Source organism: Sphaerodactylus townsendi, linkage group LG02, assembly GCF_021028975.2.
Source record: "Sphaerodactylus townsendi isolate TG3544 linkage group LG02, MPM_Stown_v2.3, whole genome shotgun sequence".
Lineage (NCBI taxonomy): Eukaryota > Metazoa > Chordata > Lepidosauria > Squamata > Sphaerodactylidae > Sphaerodactylus > Sphaerodactylus townsendi.
The window spans coordinates 173,824,278-173,846,023 of NC_059426.1; positions in this window are offsets into that span (position 1 = coordinate 173,824,278).

Here is a 21,746-nt window from a genome sequence, read left to right on the forward strand (position 1 = left end):
GAAGTTTTAAACGGCAATCGTGTGGGGTGCCTGGTTTGGATTGGAGCTAATGGTGGCCCTTGACCATTTGCCCAGCACCGTTTTCACAATCTAATTCTTCCCCTTCCACAATCTTTTAGAGAAAGTGTGAATACCATACCCTCCACGAGGAGCGATCCTTATCACAAATCGTGGTGCAGAGGGAAACAGCTACTTGTCTTTTTCTTGTGTGTAAAGTTGGCAACTTCCAGATGGGCCACAAAGTTCTCCCAGAAGGGTAGATTAGGTTATCGGAGGCTGTGCCACGTTTTATGGCATTTGTTCCTTGTTGGAAGCCGCCCGGAGTCTGTGAGGGAAAGCGCAGCCTACAAATCAAATAAATATTACAGCTGATAAAGAACAGCTACTCTGGAGAAAACTATTGTATACCAAAAATCCTACGCCAAATCCCTCCCCAAATTCCCCCTTCAGTTTCACCTCCCTCAAATATCTGGGAATTTCCCATGCCGAGTTTGGCAACCCTAGGCTGATTCCGCATGGGCCAAAAACAGTGGTGTGAAAATGGTGTGAAAACAGTATAAACCCTTTTACACCATTTTAAACCCTTTTACACCATTTTCATACTGTTTTCACACTGCTGTTTTTGGCCCATGCGGAATCAGCCCTAGAGAGGAAGCATTTGGGGAGGGGAACTGATACTTTGCTAGTTTTTCCTATCACTTGTCCATGCTCCGTATAGTAACCAAAGCAGGAGAGCGCCTTTCAGTGGTTTGAGAGGTGTTTCCCCATGCTGGGATTCTACACATTAGTGGTGTGTAGTGATGCTGGAAAACACTGGCAGTGCCAATTGTGTAGGTCTTTTCTCTCTCTCTTCCACATTGGTGTGGGGATCACTTGCGTGTTGTGGGATTATACATAGCTGCAGTGTGTGTGTGAATACCAGAACCACATGGATCCGCCATCCACGTAGGAGTCATGGTGGGAAATGGCTTCCAGGCTCTAGTGAGCTGGCGGGAAAGGCATCATCTGTTTGGTACAGAAAAGAATAGAACTTATATCACGATTTTGAGGCGTTACGTTGCTATAAGTCAACTTTGAAGGTGGTTTTAAGGAGATCCAAATTGTCTCCCGGTGTCTCTGAGGGCGCCCTGGCAAGAGAAATTTCTAGAACCGGGATGGTCAAGCTGGCAGGAATTTTCCATTTGGTTTTGATTTTTGTGGCTTTTACTGGGTAAAACAATTTAAGAGTATCACCATCTGGGAGGATATTTTGAGGTATTTAAATGTGACAAGATTCTCTCTCCCTTCCCCCCACAGCTCAATGAGAGGGGCAAATAGTTTATGTAATTTTTTGGTCTGGGCACTGTTAACGTGATGACACCATCACCGTGGGTAGACCAAACAAGAGCGGCCATTCTTATGTAGAAATCCCGTTAATCGTTATTAATCGTTTTCGATTGCTTTCAACCCTCCGAGTGCTCTGGCAGCTCTTATTTTCTCATTCATCTGTGCAAAACTCCTGCGAGTCGAGTCATTAATAATCCTGTTTTCTGGGTGAGGAACTGAGCCGGACAGATAGCAACCTGCCCGAAGGGCTCTCGGTACAATTTTCATGGCTAAATCAGGTTTCGGACCTGGGTCTCTTGGCATCCAAATGCCGGCGACTGTAGCGAAATTGTCAGGTTGCGTCGGCAAACTTTTAAAAGGTAAACAGTGCCGTTTCTGGGGGCAGACCTTTGGAAGACAAACCACCCACCCCCCTTTAACCCGGTAACAGGTAATAATTCATTTAAAAAATAATGGCAGGGGCTCGCAGCTGCCGAACGTGAATACCTTCTGCATCTCCCGCCATGGAAAGGGGAACAGCCGGCAGCCTTTGACGGGGCCCTTATTACACACTTTCTTTTCTATCAAAGAAGAATTAACATTCCCGCTTAATGTTATTTGAAATTCGGGCTCGTTCTGTGCTCCACCAAGCTCTCCTCCTGCCAAGCATCGCCAAGCCAGATATGGCTGAGCGGAAGAGTTCTTCGGGGACGGTGTTCTCTCCTTCCTAGTCGGCAAATACATGTTTTTTGCATACTGCGCGCCTGCGGCCCAAACTGCCGTCGGCTGCCTTATTTGCTTAAGTACACCTCTCTAATATTTCATGAATAGGGACTTGCCCTATCAGATAATTCATCCTTAACTAATTTTCGGCGTCGTTAAAGGAGTCGGGTTAATATATTTTTCTTCTTTAAGAAAAAATGAGAAAGAACGAGGAAAAAAGCCCAGAGCTTTTGTAAGGGGGGGAAAAATAATAATTTTTCAAGTACAGACTCTCAAGGCGAGATTCCTGTTGTCATATCGGGGACGAACAGTGTTGAACAAACATTAGCACAGAATATATAATAATACTCAAGTTCCATTAGAGGCAAAAATCCCTCGCTCTATGCATTTTATTTTAAATTAGACCTTAATGCATTCCCAGTAATGCTGCTCTCTGTAAGGAACCACCTTCATCTCCCACATATTATAATATTGTGGGCTGCGGCCTTATGGAGGAATTATGTTTGTGAGCGGGGCTTTTAATTGTGTGCAGCTTTGGGGGAGCAGGAGAAGAAGGAGCCGGTAACCGAACCCACAAAAATAGGAGCCCAATAATTCGGGAATTATTTTTTTGTAATGTGAATTTTAAAATTTAATTTTGTTGACACACACAAAAAATATGCAAAATTCTGTATGGTATTAGTGCATGCTTTACAGAACGGACGTGAAAGAGCGGAGTTGCCAAATATTTCAAATATATCTTACAATCATAGATTGTTGAGTTTTTTAGGAGATGAACATCATCTTAAATGTGTAAATGAATGGAATAGTCTCGTTATGTTCTGTTGGTCTAATCTTCTGACCACATATACTGTCCCAGGGTGCTGTGAAGACAGTGGGTCTGTTATGGAGACTGGAAATTTGAAGATAGCACCGTTTGAAAATCACGAGGCTTAGTATTATGCATTAAAGCACAGGTATAATCGCCAATCTTAAATATCCTAGCTTTTTCAACTGTAGCAGCGGCATGTACTGTCTTAGCCCGGTTTGTATAAACTTGTTATTTGTGGTGTGATGTTGTCACAGTAGCTGGTAGGGTGCGTGAACTTCTGCCGTGGGTCTTACATCAACATTGCTGATAAGTCAGGGTTTGACAAATCCCAGACACCATGGTGCCTAGAAATTTCACTGTGGTCCCTATTATTTTTTGAGCTCCTAGTCGCACCTTGCAAACCTAGTAGCAAACCAACAAGATTTTGGGAGGTATTACCCTGAAAATCTTGCTGGTCTCTAAAGTGCTACTTGACACGAATCTTGTTATTCTACACTGACCAACTTGACTACCCTCTGAGAATATTAGCACTCGTTTACTGTAAATGCCTTTTGCCGATTTTCTGTAGAAGTATAACGCTTGCTTAGGCGAGGGGTAGAGATTAGCTTTTTGTTGTGATGACAAAGGGGCTACCCCATATTTATTTACACACCACAACACTTATGATAGCTTTTTAAAAACTCTGGAGAGTTCAGGATTAGGTTTTGTGATAACAATAATTAGAAACTGTGGTCATTAAAATATAAAACCTTAAAGGCCCCCCAGATAAGTCTGGCTCCCAAATTTTTGGGCTGGCTCGCAAAGGTGAAGAATATCAAGACCTGATTTAAGTTGTACTTATATTTCGAGACTTGGTAGTCAAATCTGCGTTAAGACGGTGGCTACTGTTTGTGCATCTTTATGCAATCTTTCTGTCTCTTAGAAAAATCTAAAGGTCACCGAACCACATAAAATTCTGTTGGGACATCTAAATACATCTGAATTGCTTGTTGTGTCTCTCTCTTCCCAAAAAGGTTTCGGGAAATGGATGACTAGCTTATTTTATAGTAGGAATATACATTTAGCTATCCCAAGGAAACGTGTTGACAAGTCTTTATGTTTGTGTTGACCTCTCCTTTTAAAAATAAATAGTGGGGAGATGGAGGGAGTTATAAAATAACCACCCCCAAATTATTTAGATATACAGATGCATCGATACTATCGAATAGTCCGTCAGCGTGTTTTAGGACACCGGATAATTAATGAAGTGAACATCCTCCAGGAACAACAGAGTTCAAGTAGCAAATCTGTTTTCTCTCATCAAACAATAGCCAACCCTTTAGAAAGGAGGCGGCCATCTCTATGGTAATTTGGGGCAGAGAGTGGCCTATTGATTCGGGGGAAGAAGACATTAAACGGTGTCAGTTGGGGTTGTTACAATTTCATTTGTCGCATGACCCGAACGTAACCTTCTGGAAACCTTTCTTCTGTCGACGCGAGCCCACCAGTCGCGTGTGTTTACCGCACAGACCGTTGAGTACAGTAAAGCATCGCAGGCTTGGACCATTGGGGGGTGGTTTCTTTCTTTCTTATTCTAAAACAACACCCTTCCAGCAATTATGTACTATGTAAATCAGTTATTTTAACAGGTTTTTCCCCCCCCCGCTTTGTCCGCCGTGTGTTTTGAAACATTTCTGGAGTTTTATACTCATTTGCAGGTCAAGACAATTTCATTTCCCTGTTTAATTGGAGGGGGACTTTTGATGTCGACAATAGCCGAATTCATTCCCACTTAAGAGGACATTGTTCTTACATGCCGGATTAGTGTTAACGGTAGTGTGCCACTTTGTTATTCTAATCTGGTTTTTCATTCTGCCAGGTAGTGAAGGATCCCAACCACCTTTTTTTTTGATGCATTATTTTTTAAAAAACCAATCTCTCTACTTGTTGCCCGAAATAGGTCTTTTTCAAAAGAATTAATGTGTCTTCGCACGGCACACACCCGTTTTTATCAATTAAATTCGGTTTGGAGTGCGTTTGACGTGAAAAGCTCTCTTTTCTGCCCTGTTACAGCTCCGTTTTAAAATTGATACAGCTTTTTGAATGGAGTGTGTTTGCTGTCCTTAAATCTCGGAATTGCTTGTAAAAACACTTCGCCAAACAGAAATTTGTAAGGCTTGTTTCGGAGAAGGAAGGGGGGGAGGGAATTAATCCTTTTTTTTGAAAAAAATTGTGCTACGGGCAGATATTTCAGCAGGACAGATACTACAGCAGGCAGCTGAAAATTAAAATCCGTATATATTCATTCCGCTTCTTTTGTATATGAACATTTTATATATATTTTATGTTAAGTTAGGAGGTTTGGAATGGATTGGCTTCTTATATGTAACTCCAGCCTGTTTCTCCTTGCATATTTTTGTGTTATATATGTATTTATGTGATGTATTTTTATAGTGAAACATTTGCTGTTGCTTGATTTTTTTCAATAAAGCTTTGAAAAGTGGTTTGCAGAGCAGGGATATAATTGTTTCATAAACTCCCCACTCTGAAATGTTGGTCTTAGTATGTTGCAAAACATGGCATTTGTAAAAAAAAAGAAGATCCTCATTAACTCTCCTTCCCAAACTGAAAGGCTGGAGTTAATTCTGTGCAAATTTTTGAATTCCATTGACAGATGTAATAAAGTTCCAAGAATGCGTGTTATTAAACAGAATGAACGCTTGCAAATTATCAATTAAGAGCAAACAACTTTTTCCCCCCCTTTGGGAAATGCGAGTACAAAATTCGGATGACATTATACGGCATCTAATTCTTTTTATGAACAGCTCTGCCATAGAAATCACTTAGGGAAATTCCCCTTCTGCTCTTCACTCTCAGAGAGTTTTCAGTTGTGGTGATGGAAGTAGAATGATGGCTGGCCATTTAGCAAAGGAGCTGGCTTAAAAATTTGGGGATTTATGGGGCAGGTGAGAAGCAAAATGGATTCTGCTTGGGCGCACCGTGGAAACCACACAGCGTCTTCCCCTCTTTGGAGGGGTGGCCGTGGGAGTTTGTGGCAACCAAAACAACCCAAATTCTTGCAGCACCTTGAACGACTGGCAAATTTATCATGGCAGAAGCTTTCCTGGGCTGGAGGCCGCTTTGTTGAAGTCGTGTTTGCGAGACTAATGTTTGACAGAAGATAAAGGTATTTTAAATATTCCAGGGAGCGGAGATCATTACTTGTTGCCTCTCCAAAGTTAAGCCCGACGTGTAGGAAGGATGGATGTCTCTTAAAAGTGTCGCCTCTGCCTTGCGCTCAACCTGCGCAACGGGAAGTTAGGTTGCTGTGTGCGTTTTTATTGCGGTTCATTTCCAGACGTTTGCTGGACGGAATTAGATGGAATGAAAAATGTGGACTTCCTTTCCACAGACGTGGATTTTGTTTTTGAATCTTTTGTGGCTTTGATGCCATTAAAAAAAAGTTTGGGGCATTTATGGGACTGTTACCTGGCCTGAGTGATACCACTGCGTCCTAATTTCCCATTCTCCCCTCGCAAAATCCTTACCTGCCTACAATCAGACCAATTAATTGATCGAATTCTTCACCTCCTGTGAAGTTTCTGCGCCTTCGCCTACCAGTCTGTGGAAATGGGATCCTGAGAGCTTATTCCCGTCAAACATTGTATCTTTGACCATCATCCCATTCAGCGATGAACGGAAAATTAAAATGCTGTCCTTTAAAAAAGAAGGGAGGAATCTTCCGATTAAGGTATATTTGGATACATTTCTTCCCGATTAGAGATTACTTTGGACTATTGCCTTTGTGCGGCGAACTGTGAGGGTCTTTATAATTTTCAGAAAGCAGCTAAGACTTAAAAGAACAAGTCGCTTCTAAGTTTTAGCAAAGTGGGGGAGGAATAAAAGACTATAGAAAGCCCTGGCATTAATTTCTCTTTGAGCAGACTATCTGCCGTGACCTCTTGGCTAATTGATCTCTCTCGTAGACACTTATGCGGCGAGATTTTTCTCTCCCTTGCAGCCGAGTTGGCTGGAATCCGGGGACCTTTTTAAAAACAGTTCCTCCTCATTTGCATTTACTTATGAAGGAGACACTTTTTTTTTAATGCCAAAGTATCTGCGTTTCGTTCGGGGTGGGGGGAGAGAAAGCAGGCCAACCGTGCGCCCCCACCCACCCACCCCCCGTTTTAAAAAAAGACCGCAGAATCTTTCGTGACAGCTCGTCGAAGTTAGAATTAGTTCAAGGAAATGTTAATAAAGCCCTGCCTCCCCTAATCCTCTTGATATCGCCAGGTATCCTCCTGTCCATGGGTTAATTGCTTTAAAAGCAGAGGCAGTATTCTGAACGGTGGGCCGCTTCACCTTTTCACAGCTGTTCCCATTGAGTGACAACTAAATCCCATGTGTAAGATGAGGAAGAGCTCAATCTCCAATGGGGAGAAAATTTATGTAAACCGCAATCCCTTCAGAATGTGCGCGAGTCACAGACTTTCTTGATTTACTCTGCTTTGCCCGGAAAGCGCTATTGTTCCCTCCTCTAAGTCCCATCAACCCTTTGTAGCGGAATATCACAGCGGCGGCGAGATAGCTTGAAATATATAAATGCTATCATAGCTCTGATTAATAGGACCGCTTATGACTCAGGTCTGATAACGGGAGCGGCTCTCCACTCAATTTCAGATACTGCTAATGGAATCTGTCTTCCCCAATTGTAATTTGAGAAGGTCTAATTTGCTATGGAGCTTGAATCTGTCACCAGCCGGGGATTTCGGGGTCAGGAGAGAGCTGCCAGGTTTTTGCCCCGAAGCTTGTATCTCTCATTTTGAATGGCGCAGCCCCCTGCCTGCCAGTGAGCTGATAGGCCCTCCGTGGGGTTTATGCCACTTCATACAATAGGCAAGGGCTTCCTAGCCCGACTCCGTAATTGTGAAGCGGGCTCATATTTCCACAGCTACTCCGCTGCATAATTTCTAATAAGTGGGTTTTTTTTTAACAAATGTCAGATTATGAAAAGTTTCCTCAATTACCGAAAAGAGAAAAAAAAACCCTTATAAAACATTTAAATTGCTAAAGCTGTTTCATGCCGAGTTTTTCCCCCCCTCTTTTCTGCCTGCCCCCTTTTTTGGGTTCTGCTGGAATGCAGACCCTGCTTAAATGAGGCCAGTCAAAGCAATGAAATAGTGCATGTTTCATGTCGCATATGTGTTATTTGGAAATGCACAGCTCGAGTGACAGATTGGGTCGTGGCTGAGGCCTGGCAGCCTTCAGAAATAACCCCGTCCCAGCAAAAGTTGGGGATGTCTCACCACGATGGAGTTTTGGTAACTTTCGGAGGGTATAGTGTCCCAGAACGGATTTCAGCCAGAAATACTTTTGTGGGTCATGGTAGGGAAACGTTATTGCATCGGTCTTAAGAGAAGACCTTCCAGAGTTATCAAGGAAAAGCGCTTGACATCAGATGTTCCACCAAATTATCATTTTTTAAAATTATTTGCTTCATTTGTGTGTTTTGGATCGGCCGAAACTTACAAGGAAGGCAACTCATTCCTCCGTTCAACAGCCATTGAAGTGGATGGGAACTTGAAAGAAGCATTCTTTTAGAATAAATTAGGACTGGCACACACACACAAACACACACCCTCTGTCTGCCTGACTTTAGTGGGGACAAACCAACTTCATATTTTGGATTGCAGCCTGGGACAGTGTTGCTTGGACAGTGAAATAAAACTCTCATCTAGGAGCAGCAGTGGCGTAGGAGGTTAAGAGCTCGTGTATCTAATCTGGAGGAACCAGGTTTGATTCCCAGCTCTGCTGCCTGAGCTGTGGAGGCTTATCTGGGGAATTCAGATTAGCCTGTGCACTCCCACACACATGCCAGCTGGGTTACCTTGGGCTAGTCACAGCTTCTCGGAGCTCTCTCAGCCCCACCTACCTCACAGGGTGTTTGTTGTGAGGGGGGAAAGGCAAGGAGATTGTAAACCCCTTTGAGTCTCCTGCAGGAGAGAAAGGGGAGATATAAATCCAAACTCTTCTTCTTCATCTGCCGTGTTGAATTACTGGGGTGGTGTAGTGGTTAAAGTGTCAGATTAGAGCAGGGGTGGCCAACATATGGTGCTCCAGATATTCATGGACTACCATTCCCATCAGCCCCTGCTAGGATGGCCAATTGGAATAATAGAATCATAGAGTTGGAAGAGATCCCAAGGGCCATCTAGTCTGACCCCCTGCAATGCAGGAACACGCTAGCTGAGTTGGAGGAAGTTGTTCCAGTTTGAGCCAAAAGGAAAAGTGGGGTACCAATGTTTTAATAAGTGAAATTTGCTCAGTGGAGAGGGGCTTGGACAGATTTATGAAGTCGATTTATGGCTACCAATCTTGATCCTCTTTGATCTGAGATTGCAAATGCCTTAACAGACCAGGTGATCGGGAGCAGCAGCCGCAGAAGGCCATTGCTTTCACCTCTTGCAGGTGAGCTCCCAAAGGCACCTGGTGGGCCACTGCGAGTAGCAGAGAGCTGGACTAGATGGACTCTGGTCTGATCCAGCAGGCTAGTTCTTATGTTCTTAGGTAGACTAGGGTAGGATCCATCCCACTGTGTATAACATAATCGTTGCATACATATATATATGACTGGTTGGTTGGCACTCAGGAATGATGGTTCTTTTCCTCTGGAGCAAGAAGACTTCTCTTGATGTGGATGAGCCTCTTGTCCAAGGGAAGGTTTCTTGCAGCAGAGTATATAGAAGAGATCCACAGAATCCTGACCAACATTTAAGAAGAAGAGGAGTTAGTTGTCATACCCTACTTGTCTTCACCTAAGAAGAAGAGGAGTCTGCAGTTGTCTTATAAACTCCTTGTCATAACCAGAAGGGAGTCCCAAAGCTGCTTGATATAACTTGGTGAGAGTTGAGAGGGTAACAAGACAACTATTTGTGAAGTTGGTGAGAGTGAGAGAGTTCTGAGAGAACTGTGGCTAGCCCAAGCTCACCCAGCAGGCTTCATGTGAAGGAGTGGGGAAACAAATCTGATTACCAGATAAGAGCCCCCCCCCCCCGCCATGTGCAGGAGTGGAGAATCAACCCTGGTTCTCCAGATTAAAGTCCACACCTTCTTAACCACTACACCACGCTGACTGTCAGTGAGGTTCAATGATAAATGAATGAAAGGCATAAAACTCACAGGTAGAGCCTCTGCGTGGCATGCAGACGGTCCCAGGTTCGATTCCTGGGATCTCCAGTTGAAAGGTGATTGGAAAATCAAAGACCCTGGAGAGCTGCTGCTGTTCTGAGCAGAGAGTATTTATTTATCTTTTATTTTATTATTTGATTTATGTGCCGCCTTCCAGTGGTGGGATCCAAAAATTTTAGTAACAGGTTCACATGGTGGTGGGATTCAAACTGTGGCATAGTGCCAATGGGGCTGGGCAAGGCATGAGCCCAGATGGCGGGCATTCGAGGCGAGGGCATTCCTGGGCGAGGGCTGTGGCAGGGCCTTACAGCCTTCACGCCCGATCCTTAGGCGGAAGCGAATGCGCGAAGCGCAGGCTGCCATGCTGCGCCGCCCGATTGCACCTCCTGCTGGACTGCTTCAAGTTCTGCATGCTACAGCTGAGAGGAGGGGCGTAACTAAGGCAAAAATCACGTGGCAAAATCACCAATGAGTAACCCCCTCTCGGCACACACAAATAATTAGTAACCTACTCTCGGAAACCTGTGAGAACCTGCTGGATCCCACCTCTGCTGCCTTCCCTCAACACTGTGTTCAGGGGTGCTTACAAAAGACCGGTTTGAAATCCAGTACTATTAAAACTTCCATAATGCTGTAAAAGAAATCTGCCTAAGGTGACTGGGGTGTGGGAAAGGAAATGGGAAAAGCGAAAAGGAAAAGGAATCAAACTGGGGCAGGGACTGGGAGGCCAGATACGATGGAAATGCTGTTGCTATCCTCAACCATAGACCTGGCAGAATAGCTTGTGTGTTAAGGCTCTGCAGAATTTAGACCCTTTTAGCACCCCCCCCAAAACGTTTTTAGTCCCCAACTTTATAAAAATGTATGTCTGCAGTCACTCCCTCAAAATTATTCCTGGCCACCATTTTGTGACCCCCCCCACTTTTTTTGGGGGGGATGCTCTGCGTCGAATCAATACTTAAGTGCTCCCCAACCTCGTGCTTCGTTCTCTGCTCCTCGTATACTCAATTCTTTGAAGATTGGCCTCCCCAGAATAAAAGAGCGAACAGAGAAATGCTGCAAATGAACAGGTCAGGGGAAATCGAGTGAGTGTGGAAAATGGCGCCGAGGAAGTTCAAGGAAGCAGAGAAGGGTTGGCAACGTAGTCAGTGGATTGCACAGCCACTGAAGATGTTTTCAGAACATTTCAGCCAGAGAATCGTTTTAAAAGGGGATTCGTTTAAAACGTTTTGAGGCTGGAAATAAAACGTTTTGGGGGGTAAAAACCGCGCGGAGCTCCATGGAGGAAACATTTGATTTCCTGCCTCAAAACATTTTAAAAGGTTTGTGCGAAAGGGCCCACGGGACCCAGGCCTCATTCGAGCACTCCCCCAGACTGGAGCCAGAGCTGGAAATGCTCTGACCCTGGTGGAGGACAGCCAGGGGTCATCTTGATGGATCAACAGCAGAGGTGTAGCTAGGCCAGAGTGCGCCCGGTGCCCCCCCACGGCGCCCCCCCCATGCACCCCACCCTACTTACTTTTAGGAAAGGAGCAGGCCGGAGAAGAAGGCTGGAAGCCTGCCTGCGTTGCCTGGGCCTGGTGGGAACTACATTTCCCAGGAGCCCCTGGGAAATGTAGTTTACAGGCTGCTACTGAGCGACTAACCTATAACTCCGTTCTAAAACTAAGTAGGGTGATCTCTGCAGGGGAGCACCACAGGAGAAAGAGGGCACTTTGGAGTCTTGAGGGAGGAAGTTTTTCAGCCCCACATGTCACAAATGAATTAGCCTGGTGTATTAGCACACCCCATCCTAATGGCTTACGCCACTGATCAACAGAGTAGTGTCTTATAAGACAACTTTGTGTGTTCATGTGTCCAACAGTTGTAGGACTGTTGAGGTGCTGTTGGCCAGTAGAGAAGCTGCCCAGGGTCTAGCGAACTAGCCAGCCCTAGGCCCCTTCCGCACATGCAGAACAATGCACTTTTCTAGCGGTTTGCAAGTGGATTTTGCTATTCTCGCGCAGTAAGGTTGCAGTTCTCCAGAGGAGTAGCTTGAGGAGGACATGACTGGATCAAAGCCTGTGAGTGGAGTTAAGGTCTCCCTCTGTGACCAGTAATGCCTTTCATCTTCCTGACTGGTTCACCGGCTTATGACCATTCCTTGAAAAACCTGGTCCATGCTCGATCACATCTGTGTTAAAAAGTATATTTGTGGAACTGCCTTTTGAAAATGGCTCAGAAACTTCTTTTGAAAACACAACAGCCGGGGTACTATCAACTAGCTGTGGTAGAAGAGCTGGTTTTGATTATCAATACAGATACCTTGGTTTTAAGGTTATTTATGTGTCGTTGAGCATTATTGTTGTTTGCCACTATGAGCTTAGCGCCCTTGGGAAAGGGCACACAAGAAGGAGGAGGAGGAGAAGGAGAAGAAGAAGAGGGAGAGGAAGGAGGAGAGGAGGAGTTTGGATTTAAATCCCCTTTCTCTCCTGCAGAAGGAACTCGAGAACGACGTCCTTGCCCTTCCCCCCTCACAACAAACACCCTGTGGTAGGTGGGGCTGAGAGTACTCCCAGAAGCTGTGACTAGCCCAAGGTCACCCAGCTTTGGCGTTATTGGGAGTGCACAGGCTAATCTGAATTCCCAGATAAGCCTCCACAGCTCAGGGGCAGAGCTGGGAATCAAACCGGTTCCTCCAGATTAGATACCGCGAGCTCTTAACCTCCTACATACACTGCCACTTTGTGTCCGTTGAGCGTACATTGTTGTTTGCCACTATGAGCTTAGCCAGCAGGAAACCAAAGCGCACTATAAATCCTAAATAAATACCATAAAACTTACTGAGAACCAGCCCTTTGATTTCCCCAGAAACAGATGAGTGCCCAGGAAAGATACTACCTGCCCTGTATCTACAGGCCTGACAGGATTCCTGGACCAGTAGCACCTATAGAGATCAGCCAACAGAAGCTTTCCAGGGGGTGCAAACTTTGACATTCAAAAAAGCATGAAGCCACTGGAAATCTTATTGAGTTTTAGATTTTACTACAGGAGAACCCTTCTGCACATTACCAAGGTAATGCGCTTTCAATCCCCACTTTCAATGTACTTTTCAGCTGTCCGAGATATCAAAACCCACTTGCAAACAATGGTGAAAGTGGATTAAAAGTGCATTATTCTGCATGTGCAGAAGGGGCTGTGGTCTCAAATCCAGTCAGGGAAGTGGTTACAGGTAAGGAGTGTCACACCTGTGCACTGGTTTACCCATGTGTTTCCGCCCATGGAATTCAGAGCCATGGTTAAGAACATGGAGCAGTAAGGAGACTAGCCTGCTGGAATCAGACCAAGAGTCCATCTAGTCCAGCACTCTGCTACCGCAGTGGCCCATACCAAGGTGCTTTTGGGAGCTCACATGCAGGAGATTGCCAGATGAAGCAATGGCCTGCTGCTGCTGCTGCTCCCTCACGAGCACCTGAGATGCTCCCGGCATTTGCAATCTGAGATCAGAGGAGGGATCAAGATTGGTAGCCAGAGATGCGACTTCTCCTCAAAAAATCTGTCCAAGCCCCTTTTAAAGCTGGCTCCAGGTTAGTGGCCATCACCGCACCTCCCTGTGGCAGCATATTCCAAACACCAATCACGTTCGCGTGAAGGTGTTTCCCTTTGATTAGTCCTAATTCTTCCCCCAGCATTTTCAATGGATTGCCCCTGGTTTCTGGTATAGTGAGAAGAAGAAGTCTTGGAGGCAAGGTTTCTGAAGGACTGTGGCCTTTTCTGCCGCACGGGCCATTTATCCGGCGAGGTAGCCATGGGGAGGTTGCAGCGAGGTTGCTGTGGCAGCTTTCATGGAGCCACCCAGCTACCGTAGCCTGCGTCCTGCCCCCTGCACCACGGGGACCCTCCCCCCCACCCACAGGTCAGCCGTTCGCGGTGGTGAGCTGTCCTGGCCACACAGCTTGCATAGCCACACAGGAGCCGGGAGCGGGGAAGGAAGGGACAGAGACAGTGGCAGCTGTCAACCCGCCACTCCAGGAGCGGATTCATGGCCCTGGGACAAAAGCGGAGATATTTGAAAGAAGAATCTCACATAGTTCGAGAATTCTCCAAATGATCTCAGCCTGGGGGGGGGGTTATAGTGGGATTGACCCGGAATTTAGGAAGTGAGGGAACCATACGTAGTTCCGCCCAAACCGGTTTGTCTGGCCCCCATCCAGGATAACGCGGCCCGTGCAGAAAGGGCCTATTTCTCCCCATACTATCCAGCCCACCCATTTAGCAGCTGCCACTCAACCCTCTTATCTCTGTGCTCATAATTTCCAGATGTCAGGTGTATGGTGGTCCAAAGGCAGGTGCATTTTCAGTGGTGGCACCCAGTGAAAGGTGGGATCCCAAAATTTTAGTAACAGTTCCCATGGTGGTGGTGGGATTTCAAACTGTGGCGTAAGCTCAATGGGGCGCTGAAGTGCGGTGTACTGACGCAGGCGAGTGATGGCGGGACAATCCCCTGAAGTAGGAGCATTCCTGGGCAGGAGCTGTGGCAAGGATGCGGCAGCCTTGCGCGGAGTCCTTGGCCCGAGAGGAAATGAGATGCCGCAGGTGCAGGCTGCCATGCGCGCCGGTGCACCTCCTGCTAGACTGCTTCGAGGTTCCTGCAGCTTTACTGCTGGTAGCTAAAGGCAGATTAACTGGGCCAAAAAAATCGCGTGGCAAAATCACCCATTAGTAACCCCCCTCTTGGCACACACAAACAATTATTAGCCAGCCAACTGGCACCACGAGGGAACCGGTGAGAGAATTACTGCTGGATCCCACCTCTGGTGGTGCACCCCATCTTTGGGTCATCCCTCCCGTTAAGGATTGCATTGAGGCCTACTTTGCTTTCTTTTGAAGCACATCTTTTCTTCCCAGATTTCTACAATGGAGGGTTTTCTATCTTACCAGTTTTTTTAATTGTCTTGCTACTTCTGTTTTGCATTATAAATGTCCATGGGCTCGATTCTTATATTGTGACAATGTGTTTCATTGTAAGCCAATTACAGAAGTGGAAACTCTGAAGAAACAGCATCGAAATATCCTGAATATGAAGATAAAATCAGAGATATGTACAATTCACGACTAAGCTAACAAATCTTGTAAAACAGGCGGGGAAAACCATGAATTTGATGAGAGATGGGAACTTTACTTTTATTTGAAGCTAGTGAATTTAGATCATGTATAAAGAATTAAAAACAACTTGGAGGATTAATAATTGGGTAATGATTAAAGATACAGGAGACTGATTAGTAAACATATATTTTTTTTAGAGTTGGTGGATAAGAAGACTTTTTTACAGTTGGTGGATTTTACAAGATTTCCATTGATGGTTTTCTCTGATAATATCAGAATGTCACATTGGGATCTTCCATTATGTAATGATTGGTTAATACAGTTTTGGGCAGGTATACTTTCCGTTCTGTTCCCATCTATTCTGAAGTATTTTTTCCTATTTCCTATTCTGTCAAATATATTATGAAAATTAATTACAAATATTTTTTAAAAAAGAAATGCCTAAATATTTAATTGCAAAACCCTTTTTTAAAAGCAGTTATGGTGACTTGGGGTTAGCTCAATATGAATTATGTGTGGAGTTGGTAATTCCTACAGAGGTAGATTCTGCAAAATAGAGGGACATTCAGATGAAAAGGGCTCCTTACCGACTCTCTTTTGTTGTTTATGATGTTACCTCAGGGATTTAGAAGAGGTTTCACAGAAACTTCTGGGTCATTGGCATCCTTCTCTGGCTTTCCACAGGAAAGAGGTTTTAATTTCAAAGATTAAAAACTCAGGCCCTTTCTACACATGCAGAGTAATGCACTTTCAATCCTCTTTCTCCAATTGTTTTGCAAGTGGATTTTGCTGTTCCACACAGTAAAATTTAGCCACAAAGGTGCGGTGTCTCGTAATCTTGGAAGGGGCCTCGAAAGGAGGAGAAATGGGGAAGAGAAGTTCACATTCATAATGTAAAGAGCAGCAGATGAAGTAGTGTAAGGAATTCTTAGGAAGCAGAAATAAAAGGCTTTTTTGGGTGTAAAAGTCGTTTATTAAGACATCTTAGAAAGCTCACATACAGTGGTAGCAGGAATGACACACTTCCGTTCCAGAGAAGCACAGGTTATAACACCAATCACCCCATCCCCCCTTCACACCAAGCTTCCCACTTGGGAGCGAGGTCCTCCATCTCCAGCGCAAAGATAAAGTCTCCGCCCGATGGAATCTGGCCCATCATGCCGGGCAATCTGGAGATGCACTCAAGGTTACTTCACCATCAGCACCATTGGAATCCTTTACACTCTGCCTCCCACTTAAAGACCCCTCCCCCAGGTTTTATCGCGGAAGAGAAGCGGTGATTGAAGCAGAAATAAGAATTAGGGGCTTCAATATTTTGAGGAATAAACCCATTGTGGTTATACCCAGAGAGAATATCCCACCCAGAGACTAAATATTTACTAGCGTTCGCAGATTAAAGCGAGGAGTCCAGGATAAGCGTCCATTTAAAACGAATTAACTTGTGACCATCAATAATGATGGGTGGGAAGACCTCTCTCGGTGAGGTGCGTGCCAGGCATGTCGACAGAGCGGGAGCCTCCTTGAGCAAGCTGGAATGGAAGACATGGGATGAATGTTACTAAAGTTAGGCAAATCCTAAAGGGCAGTGACATCATTAATCACTTTTAGTGATCTGAAAAGGTCCCACAAATCTTTTGTAAGTTTGGAAAATTTATGCGTCTCTGAGATTCTTTGTAGATAAATACACCCAAGAGCCCTACGCGAGAGGAAAATCCGGCGGTGTTTATCCGGCTGCAGTTTTGAGAGGAGTCCTTACAGGCTTGTTGTACCGTACGTTTTCCATCCCTCGAGCTGGGGATGAAATCATTGAAAAACTCTGGAGGGTCCAAAGCTGTCGTAGGTAGATTGTGGCAAAGAAGCGGAAGGAGGCGACCAGATACAATAATTTCAAAGGGGTTTTCTTTGTACTGCTATGGACGCATTGTTTATAGGCATACTCCATAAGCGGAATAAGCTGCGCACCAATAATTGTCTTTGGTGGTAGGTTGGTCAGTAACGCATTAAATACTGCTCTAGGGTTCTGTTATTCGTTCTCTCGATACCGGCTGTCCAGCTTTGGAAGCGCGTGGTAGAGCGGCGGCGGCGAGGGCAGCCCCAACAACCCCAAAAGCCTTCCAGAACTTGAGAATGAATTGGGGGCGGCGATTCGGGGAGACTACCTTGGTGAGGAATGGAATGGCGGTAAACATGTTGAATGAACAACCCGTTAACCAAGCTTTCCAGGGCGGGAGGGGGATGGAAGCACATGGGAATAAAAATGGGCTTGTTAGAAAATAAGTCTACCACCACCCACGAAAACCGAGTTGCCATGACTTTAACTCAGGCAAATCTGTAATAAAATCCATGGAGATGACTTCCCAGGTGAGGAGGCCACGGGGAGAGGACAATAGCCCTTGGGGCTTTCCGGAGATGGTTTTGGCTTCTGCACAAACCCGGCAGCCGCAATGTATGCCTCCAATGTCCTTCTTGCGTGCATTGCGCCACCACCAGAACTGCCCGGCGAACCCAAATGCGGAATTTTTCAGAAAGCCAAAATGTCCGGCCGGTAGGACGTCGTGTGAAAGCTTCAGGGAACCTGCCTGCGCGGGAGGCAGTGCCAACAACATTCCCCTCCGTAAACTCCATTCTCAAAGCATGGTGGGGTCACTTTCTATTTCCGCTGGAGGCTGGAGTGCAGCCCAGCCTCCCCTCCCGAGGAGATTCCGCAGGGGAGGCAAAGTTAGCTAGGAATGGAGGTGGGAGGGAGGTGGGCCGTTTGAGATCCGGGGCAAGCCAGCCTTCAACTGGGAGGGAAGAGCAGTCGTGGAATGTCTGCGTGAAGGCAGCTCCACCCCTCCCGAATGAAGCCGTCAACCTTAAGTTTGTTAGCCGGTTTTCCGGAGAGGAAAAATGGACTGTAAAGAAGCGAGAAAAGAAATGTTAGCAGAAGTTGTTTTGCGGACATCTTGAGGGGTGGACCAAGCTGCCAGGTTTTATGATCCAGGACAGGCAAACCTGAAAGAGGGTGTTTGGCCCCTCAGCCGAGTGGCATGTAAGTGGAGAGATGCTACTTTGATGACACCCGGTCTCTTTGTCTCCTACAGTCCAGTTGAGTTCAGCACCAGAATTTCTTAGACAAAATAAGCCTGCGAACCAAGCCTACCATCTTTATTTTTCTGCAACAGGGCTGCCCCAGATGCTTTGTCCGAGGCATCCATTGAACCACAAGCAGGAGATCTGGGTCAAGGGTGCTTTAGAGTTAGGTTCCGATTGGTAGCCGCCAGACTTTAAGAGTTGAAAGGCTGTTTGACACTCCCTCAGACCAGGAAAGGGGGGCCCAGGGCTTGGCGGACAGGTGGATCTTTATTCTTCAGTCGCGTAAGAGGTCTGTGAGAGGAGAGTCAGTTCAGCGGAGTAGGTACTTATAAAGTCCGCGGTAAAATTAGCAAGCCCAAGAAAAGATTGGAGTTCTTGCTGCGGGTTGGTGGGGGTATTGGAAGGCCATTGAAAGGACTGCGTCAGGCTTAGCAGGATCCATTTTTTAAGCCACCGGGAATCGAGATCCGGTAACACCGTGAATAGTCAATGGAGGTCTGGTGGCTGCTTGCGTTTTGGAGAGTTTGGCAAAGAGAATTTGTTCGAGCAAAGCGTTTCAATACCTCTCCGGGACCAATGAACCCGCTTCTCTTCTATGGTTTGTGAGTAAATTAAAGCGTCATCTAAGTATACCACAACTCCCTTGTATAATAAATCATGGAGAACTTCGTTGATAATGGGGCCATACAAAGCCCGGGGGCCGCAACCCGAATGGCATTATCAAGTATTCAAACTGTCCAAGCTTTGTGTTAAAAGCGCGAGTCCAAGTGTTCCATAGCCTTCAGCAATTCTGACTCTGTAGTAGGCTTCTCTCAAGTCCAATTTAGTAAAAATGCGTCCTTAGCTGCGGAGTGCATCCTAAAGGTCCTTGATCAAAGGCAAAAGGATATTTGTTATTTATTGGACAGGGAGACGCTTGTGGGAACCTCGATAATCTGTGCAAAGCCGTAGGAGCCCATCTTTCTTTTTTACAAACAAAGCGGAGACAGCGTGTGTGTGAATTTGTTGGCTTCGCCGTATGAACCAGCGAGCAAGGTTCTTTTCAAGAAGGCCGCGAAGTTCCCTTTCTCCTCGTTAGGACTCATCTGCGGTAGATTCTACGCTTTGGTGGATTCAGCCCCTGGTTGTATAACAATTTTTGCAGTCAGTGTCTCTGTGGGGGTGGCAACTGATAGCATTCTTGCTCCTGAAAAAACTTCTGGCTAGATCGCCCGATACATGGGCAGGTGGGATGCCAATAGGAAGTCGGGGCGATAGCTGAAGAAGCCAGGGAGGGTGGGGGTGTCGGAGAAGTTGGGGTTTCCCCCAATTCATGTGTTCACGCTTGGAGAGGGTCCAGTGAATTCTAGAATCAGTTCTTTCCAAAATGAACTTTGGTTCACCATGTAACAATAACCAAGGCATGCCCAAAACATGGAGTGTTTGGCCACTGGTAAAAATAAAACTAATTTTTCTCCCATTGGGCCGAAGCATGAGGAGGGCAACCGGCTGTGTTTTGAACTGGAGCTGGTCCTTACCGTTCCGAGGGCTGCCGTCCGATTTGAATTGAATGAGCCATGAGCTTAACCGGGGAATTTGGTCCAGGCCACAAGCTCCTCTACTATACCTGGAAGGGCATTAAAGCAGTGGGAGCAGCCAGAATCACAAGAGCGAGGGCTATAATGCGAGAGTCATCATTTAGCGGGGTTGGCCAAGCGGCTTGGACGGTAATGGCGGGCTGCCGCTTCACTCACAGCGTCAGGAGTCGGGCCCATGTCCATGGGGGGGCTGCAGAAAGGCAAACAACTGCTTCCCCCCTCCTCTGGGTGGCCAAGCCTTGAAGAACGCTTTTAAGAGCGAAGCCGTCGGGCGGACCCTGATCTCGCGTGGTAACCAGCAGATGGGAGTCGCGTGGAGCTGGAAGCGGTTGGTTGTTGTTTCTTGGGACAGGTTGGCTGACTGGATGACCCTGGCCCTCATAGCGGTAATCGAACTTACAATCCCTGAGTCGTGACGGCAAGCGTTCAAGAAGTTGGTTTCGGGGCGAAGGCGGCTGGGCTTGGCAATTGGACACAGTGGTGGGTTTTGAGCATTAGGCTGACCTCCGACACTGGCGTATTCCAAAGCGAAATACCACAGGACCCCCCAACTGGATCCAATCTGCAATAGTCACGAGGAACCCGAATTAAAAACACCGTTTCGCGCAGCTTGCCGTCCACAGCATCGAAGTATTAGCATTTCATCGTTCAGAAGCCACTCAGGAGGAAGTCGAGCAGCTTAGCCGCGCACCTGAATTCCACCGAACCAAATTCTGCAAGCGGTACGATTTGCCTTGCTGGATAGTTTTGATGGTGCTTGGGATAGCTTCATTCTGGCGCCTGGATCTTAGGCGTGCTCTTAAAGGCTTGGAGGAATCTCGCGAGGCACCCGTCGCGAGGAGTCTTCATCTTGCCAAATCAAAAGAGTCCGCGAACCGATGCGGCTGCTGCCCCATCCAGGACTGAGCCCGATGTCCACATTATTTTAGCTGGCGCGTCAGACGAATTTATAAATCATCATAGTCTTCCAAAGTGGGCATTGGAGTTGCCAAAATAGTAAGTAGAAGTTTGGAAGCGGGGTCCCATCAAAAGCAGGGCTTCTTCTCCCGCCACCCATGGTCCCCCTTTCCAACCTGCTGGGGCGTTTGCGCGGGTTGAACAGGACAGCGCTATTTGGCCCGCAGGGGGGGGGGGGGGCGGAATCGAGCGCTGGCCCGGTGCAGCTGGCGTTTGGGTGGCGCAGGACGAATTAAAACAAACCATTGCTTCCATTGGCTGGCTGCACTAGCTTTATACCTGGCTTCCAGCAGTCACTGCATTCCATAGCCATCCATGCCCCCACTGTCCACTTTCCCCTGTCGCGGGGTCACTGCACTCCCTCACCATTCGCTCCACCTTCAGCTTTCCTTTCATTCCATTTAAACCAGTTGGGTGATCCATTCCAGGGCTGGTGCGTTTCCACTGCGTCGCAGAATTTCAAACGCTTTCCACGTTACCATTGTAAATCAGTCTACGATTGACCAGGGCTTTCTCATGGACTGACAGGTCCTGGGCTCAACTACGTGGGGCACATCTTTCAGCTGCCGGGTCAACTCGAGCTTCTGGAACTGCATTCGCGTTGCGTTCCAGTCCCTCTGCAGGTTTTGGCGCTTTCACTGCTGTGCGTTCACACTCCATAGCTGGCGATTCTGTGGGTCCCGTATGCACGCGGGCATCACGAATTAAGCTCCTTCCTCATCCAGGTCTCAGCTTTTCGGCGGAGGGAACGGATCCGGCTGGAGTGCAGGCTGTCTGTGGATCTTGGTCCATGGAAGCGAGAGACATCCGAATACCGTCGCCCGCCTGGTAGCCAAGTTTGGTCCAGTGTGCTGGTCAGTTATCCACTCTGAAGTCCGGATCGATTGGGAAGCCGTCTGGATACCCTCGACCATGACTTTGGTCGGACAAATGCTGGGCCAGACCCCAGTGCTGTGCCACTGCTGGTTTGCGGAAGTCCATGGTTAAATCTGAGTCCACGTCCACGTTCCTTGGATGAATCCAGAAGGTCTGGAATATCTTTGAAG